Source organism: Procambarus clarkii, chromosome 6, assembly GCF_040958095.1.
Source record: "Procambarus clarkii isolate CNS0578487 chromosome 6, FALCON_Pclarkii_2.0, whole genome shotgun sequence".
In the NCBI taxonomy this organism is placed as follows: Eukaryota; Metazoa; Arthropoda; class Malacostraca; order Decapoda; family Cambaridae; genus Procambarus; species Procambarus clarkii.
Window position 1 is genome coordinate 48,622,510 of NC_091155.1, and position 17,500 is coordinate 48,640,009.

General features: G+C 43.6%; 1 protein-coding gene across 1 annotated transcript in view; it reads left to right on the forward strand.

Moving 5' to 3' along the window:
* Nucleotides 1-17,500, forward strand: part of LOC138356143 (uncharacterized) — a 24,507-nt gene that overhangs the window by 1,938 nt on the left and 5,069 nt on the right. The window lies entirely within an intron of this gene.

Sequence of the window (17,500 nt, forward strand, 5' to 3'; positions counted from 1 at the left end):
CTGTCAATCAACTGGTGTACAGATTCCTGAGCCTACTGGGCTCTATCATATCTACGTTTAAAACTGTGTATGGAGTCAGCCTCCACCACATCACTGCCAGATGCATTCCATCTGTTAACTACTCTGACACTGAAAAAGTTCCTTCTAACGTCTGTGTGGCTCATGTGGGTACTCAGTTTCCACCTGTGTCCCCTTGTTCGCGTCCCGCCAGTGTTGAATAGTTCATCCTTGTTTACCCGGTCGATTCCTCTGAGGATTTTGTAGGTTGTGATCATGTCTCCCCTTACTCTTCTGTCTTCCAGTGTCGTAAGGTGCATTTCCCGCAGCCTTTCCTCGTAACTCATGCCTCTTAGTTCTGGGGCTAGTCTAGTGGCATACCTTTGGACTTTTTCCAGCTTTGTCTGGGGCTTGACAAGGTACGGGCTCCATGCTGCGGCCGCATACTCCAGGATTGGTCTTACATATGTGGTGTACAAGATTCTGAATGATTCCTTACACAGGTTCTTGAACGCTGTTCTGATGTTAGCCAGCCTCGCATATGCCACAGACGTTATTCTTTTTATGTGGGCTTCAGGGGACAGGTTTGGTGTGATATCAACTCCTAGATCTTTCTCTCTGTCTGTTTCATTTAGTACTTCATCTCCTAATCTGTATCCTGTGTCTGGCCTCCTATTTCCACTGCCTAGTTTCATTACTTTGCATTTAGGTCCAAGGACTGACCCCTGCGGGGCTTCACTCGTAACGTCTCGCCAATTTGAGACCTCACCCCTCACACTGACTCGTTGTCTCCTGTTGCTTAGGTACTCCTGTATCCAACGGAGTACCTTCCCTTTCACTCAAGCCTGCATCTCCAGCTTTTTCACTAGCCTCTTGTGTGGCACTGTATCAAAGGCTTTCTGACAATCCAAAAATATGCAGTCTGCCCACCCTTCTCTTGCCTGATTTTTGTTGCCTGGTCGTAGAATTCAAGTAACCCTGTGAGGCAGGACCTGCCATCCCTGAATCCATGTTGATGCTGTGTTGCAAAGTTCTTTCGTTCCAGGTGCTCCACAAGCTTTCTTCGCACAATCTTCTCCATCAGCTTGCATGGTATGCAGGTTAGGAACACTGGCCTGTAATTCAGTGCCTCCTGTCTATCCCCTTTCTTGTATATCGGGACTACGTTAGCAGCTTTCAAAATTTCTGGCAGTTCCCCTGTTGCCAGTGATTTGCTATACACTATGGTGAGTGGGAGGCACAGTTCTTCTGCTCCTTCCTTTAGTATCCAAGGGGAGATTCCATCTGGGCCTATAGCCTTTGTCACATCCAACTCTAGTAAACACTTCCTTACTTCCCCGCTGGTAATCTCAAACTCTTCCAGTGGTTCCTGGTTAGCTATTCCCTCTCTTATCTCTGGGATGTGTGTGTGTGTGTGTGTGTGTGTGTGTGTGTGTGTGTGTGTGTGTGTGTGTGTGTGTGTGTGTGTGTGTGTGTGTGTGTGTGTGTGTGTGTGTGTAAGTGGGTATGTGTGTGTTGGTTGTGATGTATTACAAGGGTGTAGTGAGGGTTATACTCTTGAAGCCCGGGTCGAGCGGCTTCGAAAGTTCCGACAGTCAGTATATCATTTGCCCTGTCATTTTCAGCATGAGTTGCCATCATGGTGTCGCTGGAGTTGCCACTGGAAGGGGGTTGGAGTTGGAGGAGAGGCCTGACAGCTGAGTGGACATCGCTCGGGATTCGTAGTCCTAAGGGCCCGGGTTCGATCCCCGGTGTAGGCGGAAACAAATGGGCAGAGTGTCTTTCATCCTGATGATCCTGTTCCCCTAGCAGTTAATAGGTACCGGGGAGTTAGACAGCTGCTACGGGCTGCTTCCTGGGAATGTGTAACAAAAAGGAGGCCTGGTCGAGGACCGGGCCGCGGGGACGCTATACCCCGAAATCATTTCAAGATAACCTCATGAAGATAGATCCGTGCCTCCATCCGTCCGTGCCTCCATCCGTCCGTGCCTTCATCCGTCCGTTCCTCCATCCGTCCGTTCCTCCATCCGTCCGTTCCTCCATCCGTCCCTGCCTCCATCCGTCCGTGCCTCCATCCGTCCGTTCCTCCATCCGTCCATTCCTCCATCCGTCCCTGCCTCCATCCGTCAGTGCCTCCACCCGTGCGTGCCTTTTATCCGTCCGTGTCTCCATCCGTCCGTTCCTCCATCCGTCCCTGCCTCCATCCGTCCGCGCCTCCATCCGTCCGTGCCTCCATCCGTCCCTGCCTCCATCCGTCCCTGCCTCCATCCGTCCGTACCTTTATCCGTCAATGCGTCAATTCGTTCGTTATTTTGACTGGATTTGAGTGGGTCAGTGGCACCATCCGACTTGCCAGTCGTCCGTGGCAGTTCCCTCGTTACCCAATAACATAAATATAACTGATCGGATTCCAACAAAATTTAACTCAAGCCCATTTATCTATCATATCTCGGCTCGGCACGAGAGCCAGCAATTGGCGATTATATCAAACGAGCAAAAGCTGATATGATTGCTATATGTGGAACCTAAACAGCCTCTCTGATAACGCTTTCAAGCCTGGCGTATTGAGTGGTCAGTTGCTGGCGGCCCTTAGACTTTATCCCGTGACTGTGTTGAAACTGTGTATGGAGACAGCTTCCACCACGTCACTTATTAATGCATTCCACTTATTAACTACTCTGACACTGAAAAAGTTCTTTCTAATGTCTCTGTTGCACATTTGGGTACTCAGTTTCCACCTGTGTCCCCTTGAGCAAGTATCATCCTTGCTAAATGATGTCCTTATCTACCCTGTCAGTTCCCCTGAGAATTTGGTATATGGTGATCATGTCTCTCTTAACTCTTTTGTCTTCCATCGATGTGTGATGGATTTTACGCAGCCTTTCTTCGTAACTCATGCCTCTTAGTTTTGGGACTAGTCTAGAGGCATACCTTTGTGTGTATGTGTGTGTGTGTGTGTGTGTGTGTGTGTGTGTGTGTGTGTGTGTGTGTGTGTGTGTGTGTGTACTCACCTATATGTACTCACCTATATGTGCTTGCAGGATCGAGCATTGACTCTTGGATCCCGCCTTTCGAGCATCGGTTGTTTACAGCAATGACTCCTGTCCCATTTCCCTATCATACCTGGTTTTAAAATGATGAATAGTATTTGCTTCCACAACCTGTTCCTGAAGTGCATTCCATTTCCCCACTACTCTCACGCTAAAAGAAAACTTCCTAACATCTCTGTGACTCATCTGAGTTTCAAGCTTCCATCCATGTCCTCTCGTTCTGTTACTATTCCGTGTGAACATTTCGTCTATGTCCACTCTGTCAATTCCTCTGAGTATCTTATACGTTCCTATCATGTCCCCCCTCTCCCTTCTTCTTTCTAGTGTCGTAAGGCACAGTTCCCTCAGGCGCTCTTCATACCCCATCCCTCGTAGCTCTGGGACGAGTCTCGTTGCAAACCTCTGAACCTTTTCCAGTTTCATTATATGCTTCTTCAGATGGGGACTCCATGATGAGGCGGCATACTCTAAGACTGGCCTTACGTAGGCAGTGTAAAGCGCCCTAAATGCCTCCTTACTTAGGTTTCTGAATGATGTTCTAACTTTTGCCAGTGTAGAGTACGCTGCTGTCGTTATCCTATTAATATGTGCCTCAGGAGATAGATTAGGTGTTACGTCCACCCCCAGGTCTCTTTCACGCGTCGTTACAGGTAGGCTGTTCCCCTTCATTGTGTACTGTCCCTTTGGTCTCCTATCTCCTAGTCCCATTTCCATAACTTTACATTTGCTCGTGTTGAATTCTAGTAGCCATTTCTCTGACCATCTCTGCAATCTGTTCAGGTCCTCTTGGAGGATCCTGCAATCCTCATCTGTCACAACTCTTCTCATCAACTTTGCATCATCCGCAAACATCGACATGTAGGACTCTACGCCTGTAAACATGTCGTTAACATATACAAGAAATAGAATTGGTCCCAGCACCGATCCTTGTGGTACTCCACTTGTTACTGTTCGCCAGTCCGACTTCTCGCCCCTTACCGTAACTCTTTGGCTCCTTCCTGTTAGGTAGTTCCTTATCCATTCTAGGACCTTTCCCCCCACCCCCGCCTGCCTCTCGAGCTTGAACAGCAGTCTCATGTGCGGTACTGTATCAAAGGCTTTTTGGCAGTCCAGAAATATGCAGTCTGCCCAACCATCTCTGTCCTGTCTTATCCTCGTTATTTTATCATAGAATTCCAGAAGGTTTGTTAGGCACGATTTCCCTGTCCAGAACCCATGTTGATGTTTGTTCACAAACCTAATGTTCTCCAGGTGTGCAACCAGTCGTAGCCTAATTATTCTTTCCAGTATTTTACAGGGGATGCTTGTCAGTGATACAGGTCTGTAGTTAAGTGCCTCCTCCCTATCTCCTTTCTTGAAGATCGGCACGACATTTGCCTTCTTCCAGCAACTGGGCAATTCTCCTGACATAAGTGACTCATTAAAGATCATTGCCAGAGGCACGCTGAGGGCCTGTGCTGCTTCTTTTAGTATCCACGGTGATACTTTGTCTGGTCCAACTGCTTTAGTTGCATCTAGAGTTGTCAACTGTTTCATTACCTCCTCTGCTGTCACCTCTATATCTGATAGTCTTTCATCAAGGGTAACCCCTTCCAACAATGGGAGCTGCTCAGGCTCGGTAGTGAACACTCCATGGAAACTGGCATTCAGTGCCTCGCAGATTTCCTTGTCACTTTCAGTATATGCCCCCTCTGTCTTCCTTAGTCTTGTCACTTGGTCGTTCACCGACATTTTTCTTCTTATATGACTGTGTAGTAACTTAGGTTGTTTTTTCGCTTTGATTGCAATATCGTTCTCATAGTCCCTTTCCGATGTTCGTCTTATGTTAATGTAATCGTTCCTAGCTCTGTTGTATCTGCTTCTGTTGTCCTCTGTTCTTTGTCTTCTGTACTTCCTCCACTCCCGCCTGCTGGCCATTTTTGCTTCCTGACACTGTCTATTAAACCATGGGTTATTATATTCCTTCTTATTTTTTCCCTTTACCGTTGGTATAAATCTCTCTTCGGCCTCCTGGCATTTCTGTATGACTAGGTCCATCATATCTTGGACTGTTTTTCCTCTAATTTCTTCCTCTGTGTGTGTGTGTGTGTGTGTGTGTGTGTCTGTTCTCACCTAGATGTGCTTGCAGGGTTGAGTTAGGCTCCTAGCACCGCTTTCCGAAGGTTCTTAGATTTATGTCATGACTCATTTCTCACATTTATATCATATTTACATTTACAATTTTGAACCGAATTACCTTTAACGACGTCTGCATCTAACCTATTTATTTTCGTCAGCTCTAACACCAAACAAATTCTTCCTGCTATCGCTATGACTTATTTGCCTCTACAATTTCCATCTATTTCCATCTTCGTTCTGTTGTTCCTTACATTGAACAACGCTGCTTTGTCTACTTTGTCAATTTCTCTCAGAAACTTATTTGTTAAATCAGGTCTGTCACCTTTCCTACCCTGTGGTAAGGTCCAGTTCTCAGTCTTTCCTCATTGCTCAATCCCCTCAGCTCCGGAACGAGTCTCGTTGCAAATCTTTGGATTTTTTCTATTTTTTTCCTTCAATTTGCCAAAAATTCGACTGACTTTACTTGGATCCTGCAACCTGTGTAAAATCGTATAAAATCCTGGTCTGTGTCTCGGAGAGGCTGCAGGATCCGGGTAAATTCAGTAGAGTTTCTGGTTGCAATTCTTATACTATGTCGTAGTCGATTAAGGCAGCGCCTGAATAGCTCTCGGACGCAGGTTCGAATCCTCGTCACGGCCCTTGTGGATTTGTTCATTTAACCTATTAGTAGTTACCTATATTGACTTTGGGGGGAAGTGAGATCCTGCCGAAAGTGCCCTTCTGGGGGGCCCTGACGGCTGAGTGGACAGCGCTCGGGATTCGTAGTCCTACGGTTCAGGGTTCGATCCCTGGTGAAGGCGGAAACAAATGGGCAGAGTTTCTTGCACCCTGATGCAACTGTTCACATAGCAGTAAACAGGTACCTGGGAGTTAGACAGCTGCTACGGGCTTCTTCCTGAGTATGTGTTAACAAAAAGGAGGTCTGGTCGAGGACCGGGCCGCGGGGACGCTAAGCCCCGAAATCAAATCATCTCAAGAAGATAGTCCCGCCTATTAATCTTGTACTGTTCCCGATGTGATTTAACTATTCTGACGTTTGAATATTTGTAAATATTGCAAATTATTTTTAATTGTAATTCGTATTTGTTGTCTAATCTGGCCTTTGTATTAATCTGGCTTCCACAAGTACTTCTTTCAGTGCAATCCACTTGTTGACCACCCGTACAGGATACGTAGATTTCCCTACGACTCACATGCGTTTCCAGTTTCCACTTATATCCTCTCTGGCCTGTGTGTTCTCTCGCTTGGACGAGGCTCCTTGTCCACTTTATCATATGAGTGAAGTATCTTGTATTTTGCAATCATGTCCCCCCCACTGTTTATGCACGTGTGAGATGTGTGAGGGCTCAGTTGTATGAGGGGAGGTGTAACCAACTATGGCTCACATACAGAATGATTTTCCATATGGAAATATGTACACATATGTACATAAATTCCTTCTCCTGTAACATACCACTAAAACTGCAGTGATTATTCCAAATCAAATAATTGTTTCCATGGGCAATTACTACTAAAATCAAGGTGATTGGTTCATAGTTATATAGCTTTATTTTACATTATAAATTTAATATTAACATTTTTGGGGGATATTATGTCATAGGCTTCAGGTGTGTTGTTCTTGGTTGCAATACGCACGTGCAGTTTGTAATTTGTAACAAATTTAAGCAGATTTGTACTCATTGTCTAGTAACTTGGTTAGTAAAGGAACAAATCCACAGGGGCCGTGACGAGGGTTCGAACCTACGTCCAAGTGGTTGTGTAATATTCTAGTACAGTAAAGGAATATTATTTATGAATTGTATGGCAAATAGGAAGAATTTAAACACATTCATTGTATTCTCTCTTTTTTCCTACTATAGAAACAATAGATATTTTAATAACTTTTGTTTCCTATTTAACTGTAAAATTTCAGCGGTACATGACTCGTAAAGCGTTTGTTAAGACGATATAATTCCTCTGTCTATCGACGTGACGAAACATGTTCTTCACTGTGGTATTTGTTATTGTTTTGCTATAGTAAGCGAGCAGCACTATTTTTGAAGGATAAGATCCGGGGGTTTGGTTACCCGCGGTAGGACAGAGACGGTTGAGCACGTTTCCTTTCATCTGACTCACCTATTCACCAAAATAGGTATCAGAACGATAGGCAACTGTTGTGGGCTGCATTCTAGGGGAGGTGAGTAGCTTGTCCTAGGGAACTGTTGTGGGCTGCATTCTAGGGGAGGTGAGTAGCTGGTCCTAGGGAACTGTTGTGGGCTGCATTCTAGGGGAGGTGAGTAGCTGGTCCTAGGGAACTGTTGTGGGCTGCATTCTAGGGGAGGTGAGTAGCTGGTCCTAGGGAACTGTTGTGGGCTGCATTCTAGGGGAGGCGAGTAGCTGGTCCTAGGGAACTGTTGTGGGCTGCATTCTAGGGGAGGCGAGTAGCTGGTCCTAGGGAACTGTTGTTGGCTGCACTCTAGGGGAGGTGAGTAGCTGGTCCTAGGGAACTGTTGTGGGCTGCATTCTAGGGAAAGTGAGTAACTTGTCGTAGGCAGGGGGGGGGGGGACTTAGTAAACAACAATATTCGTGTCCCCAACAATGGGATTGGGGAATGATTCATGTTTGCAAGTCTCGCGTTATCATCCATTTTGCAACGGTACATTAAAACTTTTTAATAATCGATGAACTCTGGTGAACATGTTCATAGCTTCATGCGTGTCGTGTTATTGTTCAATGTTGTAGATGAAAGTTCTTAACACATGTTGGCAATATTTATATTTGTTTATAACTATTACTTTTCACAAATAAATCACAATGGTGTCAAATATCAATGAGAAGATCAGTTGGGGCAGTGGAGGGATTCGAACCAGAGTCCAACTGACTACCAGACGCATCTTTACCACGTGTCTGGTGACCACCGGGACGCTGGTTCAAAACCCCCTCGCTGCTTCAACAGATTTTTTCCCTATTACTTTTATTAATAAATTTCATATTTAATATGATTTGATGACAGCAGCATGAACTCAACGTTTCACTAATGCATTGCTTATTAAACACATATTTATAGTTAAAATTAAATATATTTGCATCTGGAGTTTGGCTTACCAACCAAATGAAACAACTTGAACACTTTACAGCAAATTATTGTTCAAACTTCGTCTGGAGTTTATAAAGAGTAACTCACACTATTTTGGTGGTGGCGAATTATATTCACCACTTATAATTACCTTACATTAGTGGTACTGCTCTGGTATTTAATCATGTAATTTATATATTACGAGTGACTGGGCAAGCGGTCCGTAAATTATACCTTCATGACATTATTTTGACAATTATTTTTGAGTCCCATTAACACGGAGGCTATATAAGGACTATTTTATGGTGTTTAATGTAAACTTTATTCATTCATTATATTACCCACAAGAACGTGATTTATCTACGGGGAAATATTGAGTCTATACGATGGGATCGAATCTGCGTTCATGAGTTGACTTATAACTTCTCAGCCGGCGTAACTGTTCTTGAGTCCACAGACAAGTTTGTTTTCATAAGTGTTATACACTCATGGCTCTGGTGTAACTAAGATTGTGTTAAGTGATGAGTAGGGAAGGTGAATGGGGGTGGTGTGTGTGTGTCGGGGTGGTGTGTGTGTGGGGGTGGTGTGTGTGTGGGGGTGGTGTGTGTGTGTGGGGGTGGTGTGTGTGTGGGGGTGGTGGGGGTGTGTGGGGGTGGTGTGTGTGTGGGGGTGGTGTGTGTGTGTGGGGGTGGTGTGTGTGTGGGGGTGGTGTGTGTGTGTGGGGGTGGTGTGTGTGTGGGGGTGGTGTGTGTGTGGGGGTGGTGTGTGTGTGTGGGGGTGGTGTGTGTGTGGGGGTGGTGTGTGTGTGGGGGTGGTGTGTGTGTGTGGGGGTGGTGTGTGTGTGTGGGGGTGGTGTGTGTGTGGGGGTGGTGTATGTGTGGGGGTGGTGTGTGTGTGTGGGGATGGTGTGTGTGTGTGGGGGTGGTGTGTGTGTGGGGGTGGTGTGTGTGTGGGGGTGGTGTGTGTGTGTGTGGGGGTGGTGTGTGTGTGTGGGGGTGGTGTGTGTGTGGGGGTGGTGTGTGTGTGTGGGGGGGTGGTGTGTGTGTGGGGGTGGTGTGTGTGTGTGTGGGGGTGGTGTGTGTGTGGGGGTGGTGTGTGTGTGGGGGTGGTGTGTGTGTGTTTGGGTGGTGTGTGTGTGGGGGTGGTGTGTGTGTTGGGGGGGGGTATGTGTGTGGGTAGTGTGTACTCACCTAGTTGTGTTTGCGGGGGTTGAGCTCTGGCTCTTTGGACCCGCCTCTCAACCGTCAATCAACAGGTGTACAGATTCCTGAGCCTATCGGGCTCTGTCATATCTACACTTGAAACTGTGTATGGAGTCAGCCTCCACCACATCACCCCCTAATGCATTCCATTTGTCAACCAATCTGACACTAAAAAAGTTCTTTCTAATATCTCTGTGGCTCATTTGGGCACTCAGTTTCCACCTGTGTCCCCTTGTGCGTGTTCCCCTTGTGTTAAATAGACTGTCTTTATCTACCCTATCAATCCCCTTCAGAATCTTGAATGTGGTGATCATGTCCCCCCTAACTCTTCTGTCTTCCAGCGAAGTGAGGTTTAATTCCCGTAGTCTCTCCTCGTAGCTCATACCCCTCAGCTCGGGTACTAGTCTGGTGGCAAACCTTTGAACCTTTTCCAGTTTAGTCTTATCCTTGACTAGATATGGACTCCATGCTGGGGCTGCATACTCCAGGATTGGCCTGACATATGTGGTATACAAAGTTCTGAATGATTCTTTACACAAGTTTCTGAATGCCGTTCGTATGTTGGCCAGCCTGGCATATGCCGCTGATGTTATCCGCTTGATATGTGCTGCAGGAGACAGGTCTGGCGTGATATCAACCCCCAAGTCTTTTTCCTTCTCTGACTCCTGAAGAATTTCCTCTCCCAGATGATACCTTGTATCTGGCCTCCTGCTCCCAACACCTATCTTCATTACATTACATTTGGTTGGGTTAAACTCTAACAACCATTTGTTCGACCATTCCTTCAGCTTGTCTAGGTCTTCTTGAAGCCTCAAACAGTCCTCTTCTGTTTTAATCCTTCTCATAATTTTAGCATCGTCCGCAAACATTGAGAGAAATGAATCGATACCCTCCGGGAGATCATTTACATATATCAGAAACAAGATAGGACCGAGTACAGAGCCCTGTGGGACTCCACTGGTGACTTCACGCCAATCGGAGGTCTCACCCCTCACCGTAACTCTCTGCTTCCTATTGCTTAGATACTCCCTTATCCACTGGAGCACCTTACCAGCTACACCTGCCTGTCTCTCCAGCTTATGTACCAGCCTCTTATGCGGTACTGTGTCAAAGGCTTTCCGACAATCCAAGAAAATGCAGTCCGCCCAGCCCTCTCTTTCTTGCTTAATCTGTGTCACCTGATCGTAGAATTCTATCAAGCCTGTAAGGCAAGATTTACCCTCCCTGAATCCATGTTGGCGATTTGTCACGAAGTCCCTTCTCTCCAGATGTGTTACCAGGTTTTTTCTCACGATCTTCTCCATCACCTTGCATGGTATACAAGTCAAGGACACTGGCCTGTAGTTCAGTGCCTCTTGTCTGTCGCCCTTTTTGTATATTGGGACCACATTCGCCGTCTTCCATATTTCTGGTAGGTCTCCCGTCTCTAGTGACTTACTATACACTATGGAGAGTGGCAAGCAAAGTGCCTCTGCACACTCTTTCAGTACCCATGGTGAGATCCCATCTGGACCAACAGCCTTTCTAACATCCAGATCCAGCAGGTGTCTCTTGACCTCCTCTCTCGTAATTTCGAACTCCTCCAAGGCCTGTGTGTGTGTGTGTGTGTGTGTGTGTGTGTGTGTGTGTGTGTGTGTGTGTGTGTGTGTGTGTGTGTGTGTGTGTGTGTGTGTGTGTGAGGTATGTGTGTGGGTGTGTGTGTAGGGTGGGTGGGACGTGGGTGTATGGGAACACACACACACACACACACACACACACACACACACACACACACACACACACACACACACACACACACACACACACACACATATAGCCTGGTGGATAGCGCGCAGGATTCGTAATTCTGTGGCGCGGGTTCGATTCCCGCACGAGGCAGAAACAAATGGGCAAAGTTTCTTTCACCCTGAATGCCCCTGTTACCTAGCAGTAAATAGGTACCTGGGAGTTAGTCAGCTGTCACGGGCTGCTTCCTGGTGTGTGTGTGTGTGTGTGTGGGGTGTGGAAAAAAAAAAAAAAGTTAGTAAACAGTTGATTGACAGTTGAGAGGCGGGCCGAAAGAGCAAAGCTCAACCCCCGTAAAAAACGCAACTAGTAAACACACACGCACACACGCACACACACACACGCACACACACACACACACACACACAACACACACACACACACACACACACACTCACACACACAAACACACACACACACACACACACACACACACACACACACACACACACATACACACACACACACACACACACACACACACACACACAGCATTCCTTAATACGCAGAACATGACTTCCTGTTGCAATTCTCAAGACCGTCCAACAGTAATGTTCACTACTGTTCACTACTGTTCACTACTGTTCACTACGTTGCAAATTACACCAAGTGCAACGGACTCATCGTCATGTGTTTAGTTAAGAAAGCTACAAATTGCGTACACACCTGACATGGGACAAAGTATACAAGGAGCTTATCTTTATCACGTGTAAACCGGGCTCCTAATACAGTTGTTTATGATCGAGTCACGTGTTCGGGCACACGCAAAGATGGTAAACTCACCTCGCTGACACAAATCACGAACCAGAGCCTACTCTTTCTTTTAGAATCTCGCGTGGATACGTGGATACATGAGGTCACACGTGGACATGTGAAACCCAGCTAAAAAGAAATCTAACACAACTAAGAAGAGATAAATATGGTCCAGCTAGAAAGAATTCTAACACACCTAAAAAAAGAGATAAATAGGGTCGAGTTAAAACAAATCTAGCACAGCTAAGAAGAGATAAATAGGTTCCAGCTAAAAAGAAATATAACACAGCTTAGAAGAGATAAATAGGGTCCAAATTAAAGATACCTAGCACAGGTAAGAAGAGATAAATAACATGAAAATAACGTAAGATAAACATAAATACACGCTGCATTGAATCAGTAAGTTTGTCTACCCAAATACCAGTCACCAGTATACCAATGTGATATAACCATCGGTATCCGGAGGAGAAACTAGATAAGGTCGCCGGTCTCCGGACACTAAAGAAAGTTATTGGTGGTTTTTAGTAGTCTAAAATATACTTATGTTAGGTTTATTGCAAAGGGTTATAACATGATTCGAAAGAGATAGCCTTATATAATACTGGAATGGTTGGTATAGATACCCACAGAGGCTAAAAACTTGTGGTGTCCGGAGACTGGCGACTTTATATAAGACATTACGAAGGAGATGGATCTTTTTGTGCAATATTTATGTATTCCCAGTTTACGGAGGAATACGGAAGAGAGGGATAGTTAGTAGGGGAGAGGATCGACTGGGCACCAGTCCTTAACGATTCCTCCATGTTCACGTATCAATAACTGAGGGAATTTGGTATAAACCAATTTTGCCACTTCGCTGATTATCCAGGAAAACCCGCTAATGTAAGACTTAAAGCTTGCTCTTCCCATTGATCATCTTAAGAATACTAACAAGAGATAAGAAGTAGTTGCTCGTGCACCCACCTCTGTATAAGATGAGGGGGAAGGAACAGGAGAGGATGGGCTGTTAGGGAGGTTGTACGGTAAAGTATTTTGTAATTAGGGAACAGACAAATTAGAGGAAGAGGACGGGGAGCAAAGAATATAACAGGAGAGAAATTTAGAGAAGTAACAGAATATGAAGAAATAGGAGTGGAATAGAGAAAGAATCTGGGTGAGGTGGTTGGTTTGGGGTAAGAAGAAAACAGAAATAGGGAAAGAGAGAGGACGATATATATATATATATATATATATATATATATATATATATATATATATATATATATACATATATATATATATATATATATATATATATATATATATATATATATATATATATATATATATATATATATATATATATATATATATATATATATTTTTTTTTTTTTTTAACCTAGAATGGGTACCACCTCTGGTGCAAGTGTAGGGATCCATAGCCTCGGAAAAGAAAATAAAGACTACTCAGAGAAGACCTTGTGGATCCTCACTGAACACTTTGATATTTTCTTCTACTACCCCTATTCTTTTGGTATATGTTTATATTTATCTAACTTTATTTGAAAATGTCATTACAGAAAAAAAGTTACAATATTGATTACATGCAGGGTGCAAGGCTGCTTGTCACAAGTTGAACAGCTCCTCCAGCTCTTCAGATGGCGGACAGGAACAATGGATGCAGTGAGCATTTCCTCTTTAGATTGCCACACTAAGGCGCTGAAAAAGAAAACTGGCAGCTCTAAGGTCTCTGGTTGTTTCGATTAGCTTAGACCCCAACTCCTTCAAAAAGCTAGCAGCACTTTTACCCCAGGCACCAAGTGTCTGTGAGGCAATAGGGACAAAATTGTAGTGGTGCTCAAGGTCTCCGTATTTACATGACTTGGCTGCTTCCCGGTGATTGGCAGCTCCTCCTGCTTGTGTAGCACTGAAGTCAACATAGGTATTGGCTAAAGTTGAAACGCACGGGTAGTCCCACACCAACTGTCTACCATTCTTCCAGGGGTTCACCGTAATTCCGTCTGGGCGACCGACAGGCTCATCAGAGTTGCGGGACATTAGGTAACGGGGCTCTCTCTCTGCTGGACAACCGGCTGTGGTAAGGCTTCTCTTAATAATGTCATTGACCTCGCCGTGTCTTGCATGCCATCCTCCTGTCCTTTGGCAGAGAAGGCCATGCCGTCCGTACCTGTCGGCCTCTGCCTCGCCGCAAATACACCTGTATTCGGTGTGGATTGGGGCAGCGAGGCGGAGAGCCACGGCAATTTGGAGGGCCTGCGGTGTGAGACGGGTGCCGGTTGCTGACATTGGGGTTGCTAATAGGAAATCACCTGCATGGTGAGCTGCTACAGCTCTAAGTCGGGCAGTGTCATGTGGTGTTGTTGCAGCTTCTAGGAAAGTCGCCGCTTCTTGGTCGGCAATGGGGCGATCCCAGCTGGATTGCTTATGGACATCAGAAGGCGGTGGTTGGGGTGCTGGTCCTGCGAGAGAGACCCATTTGGTTTGACCCATATATATATATATATATATATATATATAATATATATATATATATATATATATATATATATATATATATATATATATATATATATATATATATATATATATATATGTCGTACCTAGTAGCCAGAACGCACTTCTCAGCCTACTATGCAAGGCCCGATTTGCCTAATAAGCCAAGTTTTCATGAATTAATTGTTTTTCGACTACCTAACCTACCTAACCTAACCTAACCTAACTTTTTCAGCTACCTAACCTAACGTAACCTATAAAGATAGGTTAGGTTAGGTTATGTAGGGTTGGTTAGGTTCGGTCATATATCTACGTTAATTTTAACTCCAATAAAAAAAAATTGACTTCATACATAATGAAATGGGTAACTTTACCATTTCATATAGAAAAAAAATTAGAGAAAATATATTAATTCAGGAAAACTTGGCTTATTAGGCAAATCGGGCCATGCATAGTAGGCTGAGAAGTGAGTTCTGGCTACTAGGTACGACATATATATATATATATATATATATATATATATATATATATATATATATATATATATATATATATATATATATATATATATATATATATATATATATATATATGTCGTACCTAGTAGCCAGAACGCACTTCTCAGCCTACTATGCAAGGCCCGATTTGCCTAATAAGCCAAGTTTTCCTGAATTAATATATTTTCTCTAATTTTTTTCTTATGAAATGATAAAGCCACCCATTTCATTATGTATGAGGTCAATTTGTTTTTATTGGAGTTAAAATTAACGTAGATATATGACCGAACCTAACCAACCCTACATAACCTAACCTAACCTATCTCTATAGGTTAGGTTAGGTTAGGTAGCCGAAAACGTTAGGTTAGGTTAGGTTAGGTAGCCGAAAAACAATTAATTCATGAAAACTTGGCTTATTAGGCAAATCGGGCCTTGCATAGTAGGCTGAGAAGTGCGTTCTGGCTACTAGGTACGACATATATATATATATATATATATATATATATATATATATATATATATATATATATATATATATATATATATATATATATATATATATATATATATATATATATATATATATATATATGCATATTGTCCTGGGGACCATTCAGGCTTGTTCGCATTTGTGTTCCTCACGTGTGCCCCAAAGAATGAGGTGATTTGGTAAAATGCTATGCCCAAGATTACTATCCGAGTGCCGGCGGTGGGGTGGTTCAAATAGCCTCGGCTATCACCTCATTAGTCCGGTCGTGATGGTCAAGTGGATTAAGGCGTCTTGTACATACCAGTTGCGTGGCTCCTGGGAGTATGGGTTCGAGTCACTTCTGGGGTGTGAGTTTTCAGTTGCATATTGTCCTGGGGACCATTCAGGCTTGTTCGCATTTGTGTTCCTCACGTGTGCCCCAAAGAATGAGGTGATTTGGTAAAATGCTATGCCCAAGATTACTATCCGAGTGCCGGCGGTGGGGTGGTTCAAATAGCCTCGGCTATCACCTCATTAGTCCGGTCGTGATGGTCAAGTGGATTAAGGCGTCTTGTACATACCAGTTGCGTGGCTCCTGGGAGTATGGGTTCGAGTCACTTCTGGGGTGTGAGTTTTCAGTTGCATATTGTCCTGGGGACCATTCAGGCTTGTTCGCATATATATATATATATATATATATATATATATATATATATATATATATACTCTCGTATTCTCTTCACAAGCTCTCAGAGAATTTCATATATTTTTGTTTCTTTATGATGATAGACGTTTGAAATGTATCTATCAATATTAAAGGCATATATACATAAAATAAATATCAGAAAGTAAAGGACACATCCGTAATAGAAAGAATTGTATACGGGAATGCAAAATACAGCAGTTAAAGCACAGTGTAAAACAATGAAAGCAAGGTGTATAGCAATGAAAGCAGTGTCTAAGTCATTGAAAGTGAGGTGTATGACTCAAATTTATATGTAGGACTATGGCAAGAACGTACTGAAGTAAATGAATGATTGATTAACAGTGAAAGAAGAGTGTTTATCAACTAAAGAAATATGAATGATATTGAAAGAAAGGTATATGAAAACATGATGGGTAAATATTCGCGAAAGCAGTTATTCGCCCAACACTGAATAAAGTTATTAAAAGGTAGAAGAGTAAAATAGTTATAACCATGAAAGAAGTTATATCCATGAAAAAAGTTTTATCCATGAAGTGTTTATAACATTGAAATAAGTAATAGTTATGACAAAATGTATAACTATAAAAGAAGGTATAGTTATAAATAAAATTATAACAATGTTGACATTGAAAGAAATGGTAACAATATTGACATTGAAAGAAATGATATCAATGAATGAAATTATAATAACAAAAAAGGATCTTTGGCAGTGAAAGAAGATTTTGTAGCAATGGTTTCACAGTGTGTTGGGGGAGGGGGGGTTGGTGTGTATCATAGTATGGGGGTCTGTATGTATCTAAAATAGACAGGAAACCCACTTCTAGTCGTAATAGACAGGAAATCAAATTCTAGTCAAAATAGACAGGAAGCCCAATTCCAGTGAAAATTAACAGGAAGCCCACTTTCAATCAATAGACAGGAAGTCCACTTCCAATGAGCAGGTAGCCCGCTTCCAGTCAGAAGAGAGAAAAACCGCTTTCACTTAATAGACAGGAAATCCACAATCAGTCAATAGACAGTAAAGATCCTAACTATTTAATAAAGAAAAACACCATAGAGCAGAGAGGATGGTTATGGACCATTAGGTCTGCTCTCTGTGCTCTTCTGTAATTCCACCTGAGGAAGAGAAACGTAACAAGATCTTTCAGGAAGCAGTAAACATTTCAGGGATATGATAGACGCATTACAGGACTTGTGGAGTACACACGGGACTCCAGCACAAGCTGGATCATTACAAGTAGTAATTGGAGGTTGATTCTACAAGACCCTACTGAGAGCAGCACGTTCAGAAATAAACAAGACCAGCTCAAGCAGGTGCAGCAGGAAGACTAGAAAGCAGCAATAGGGCTCAATTGAAGCAGAAGCAAAAGAGAT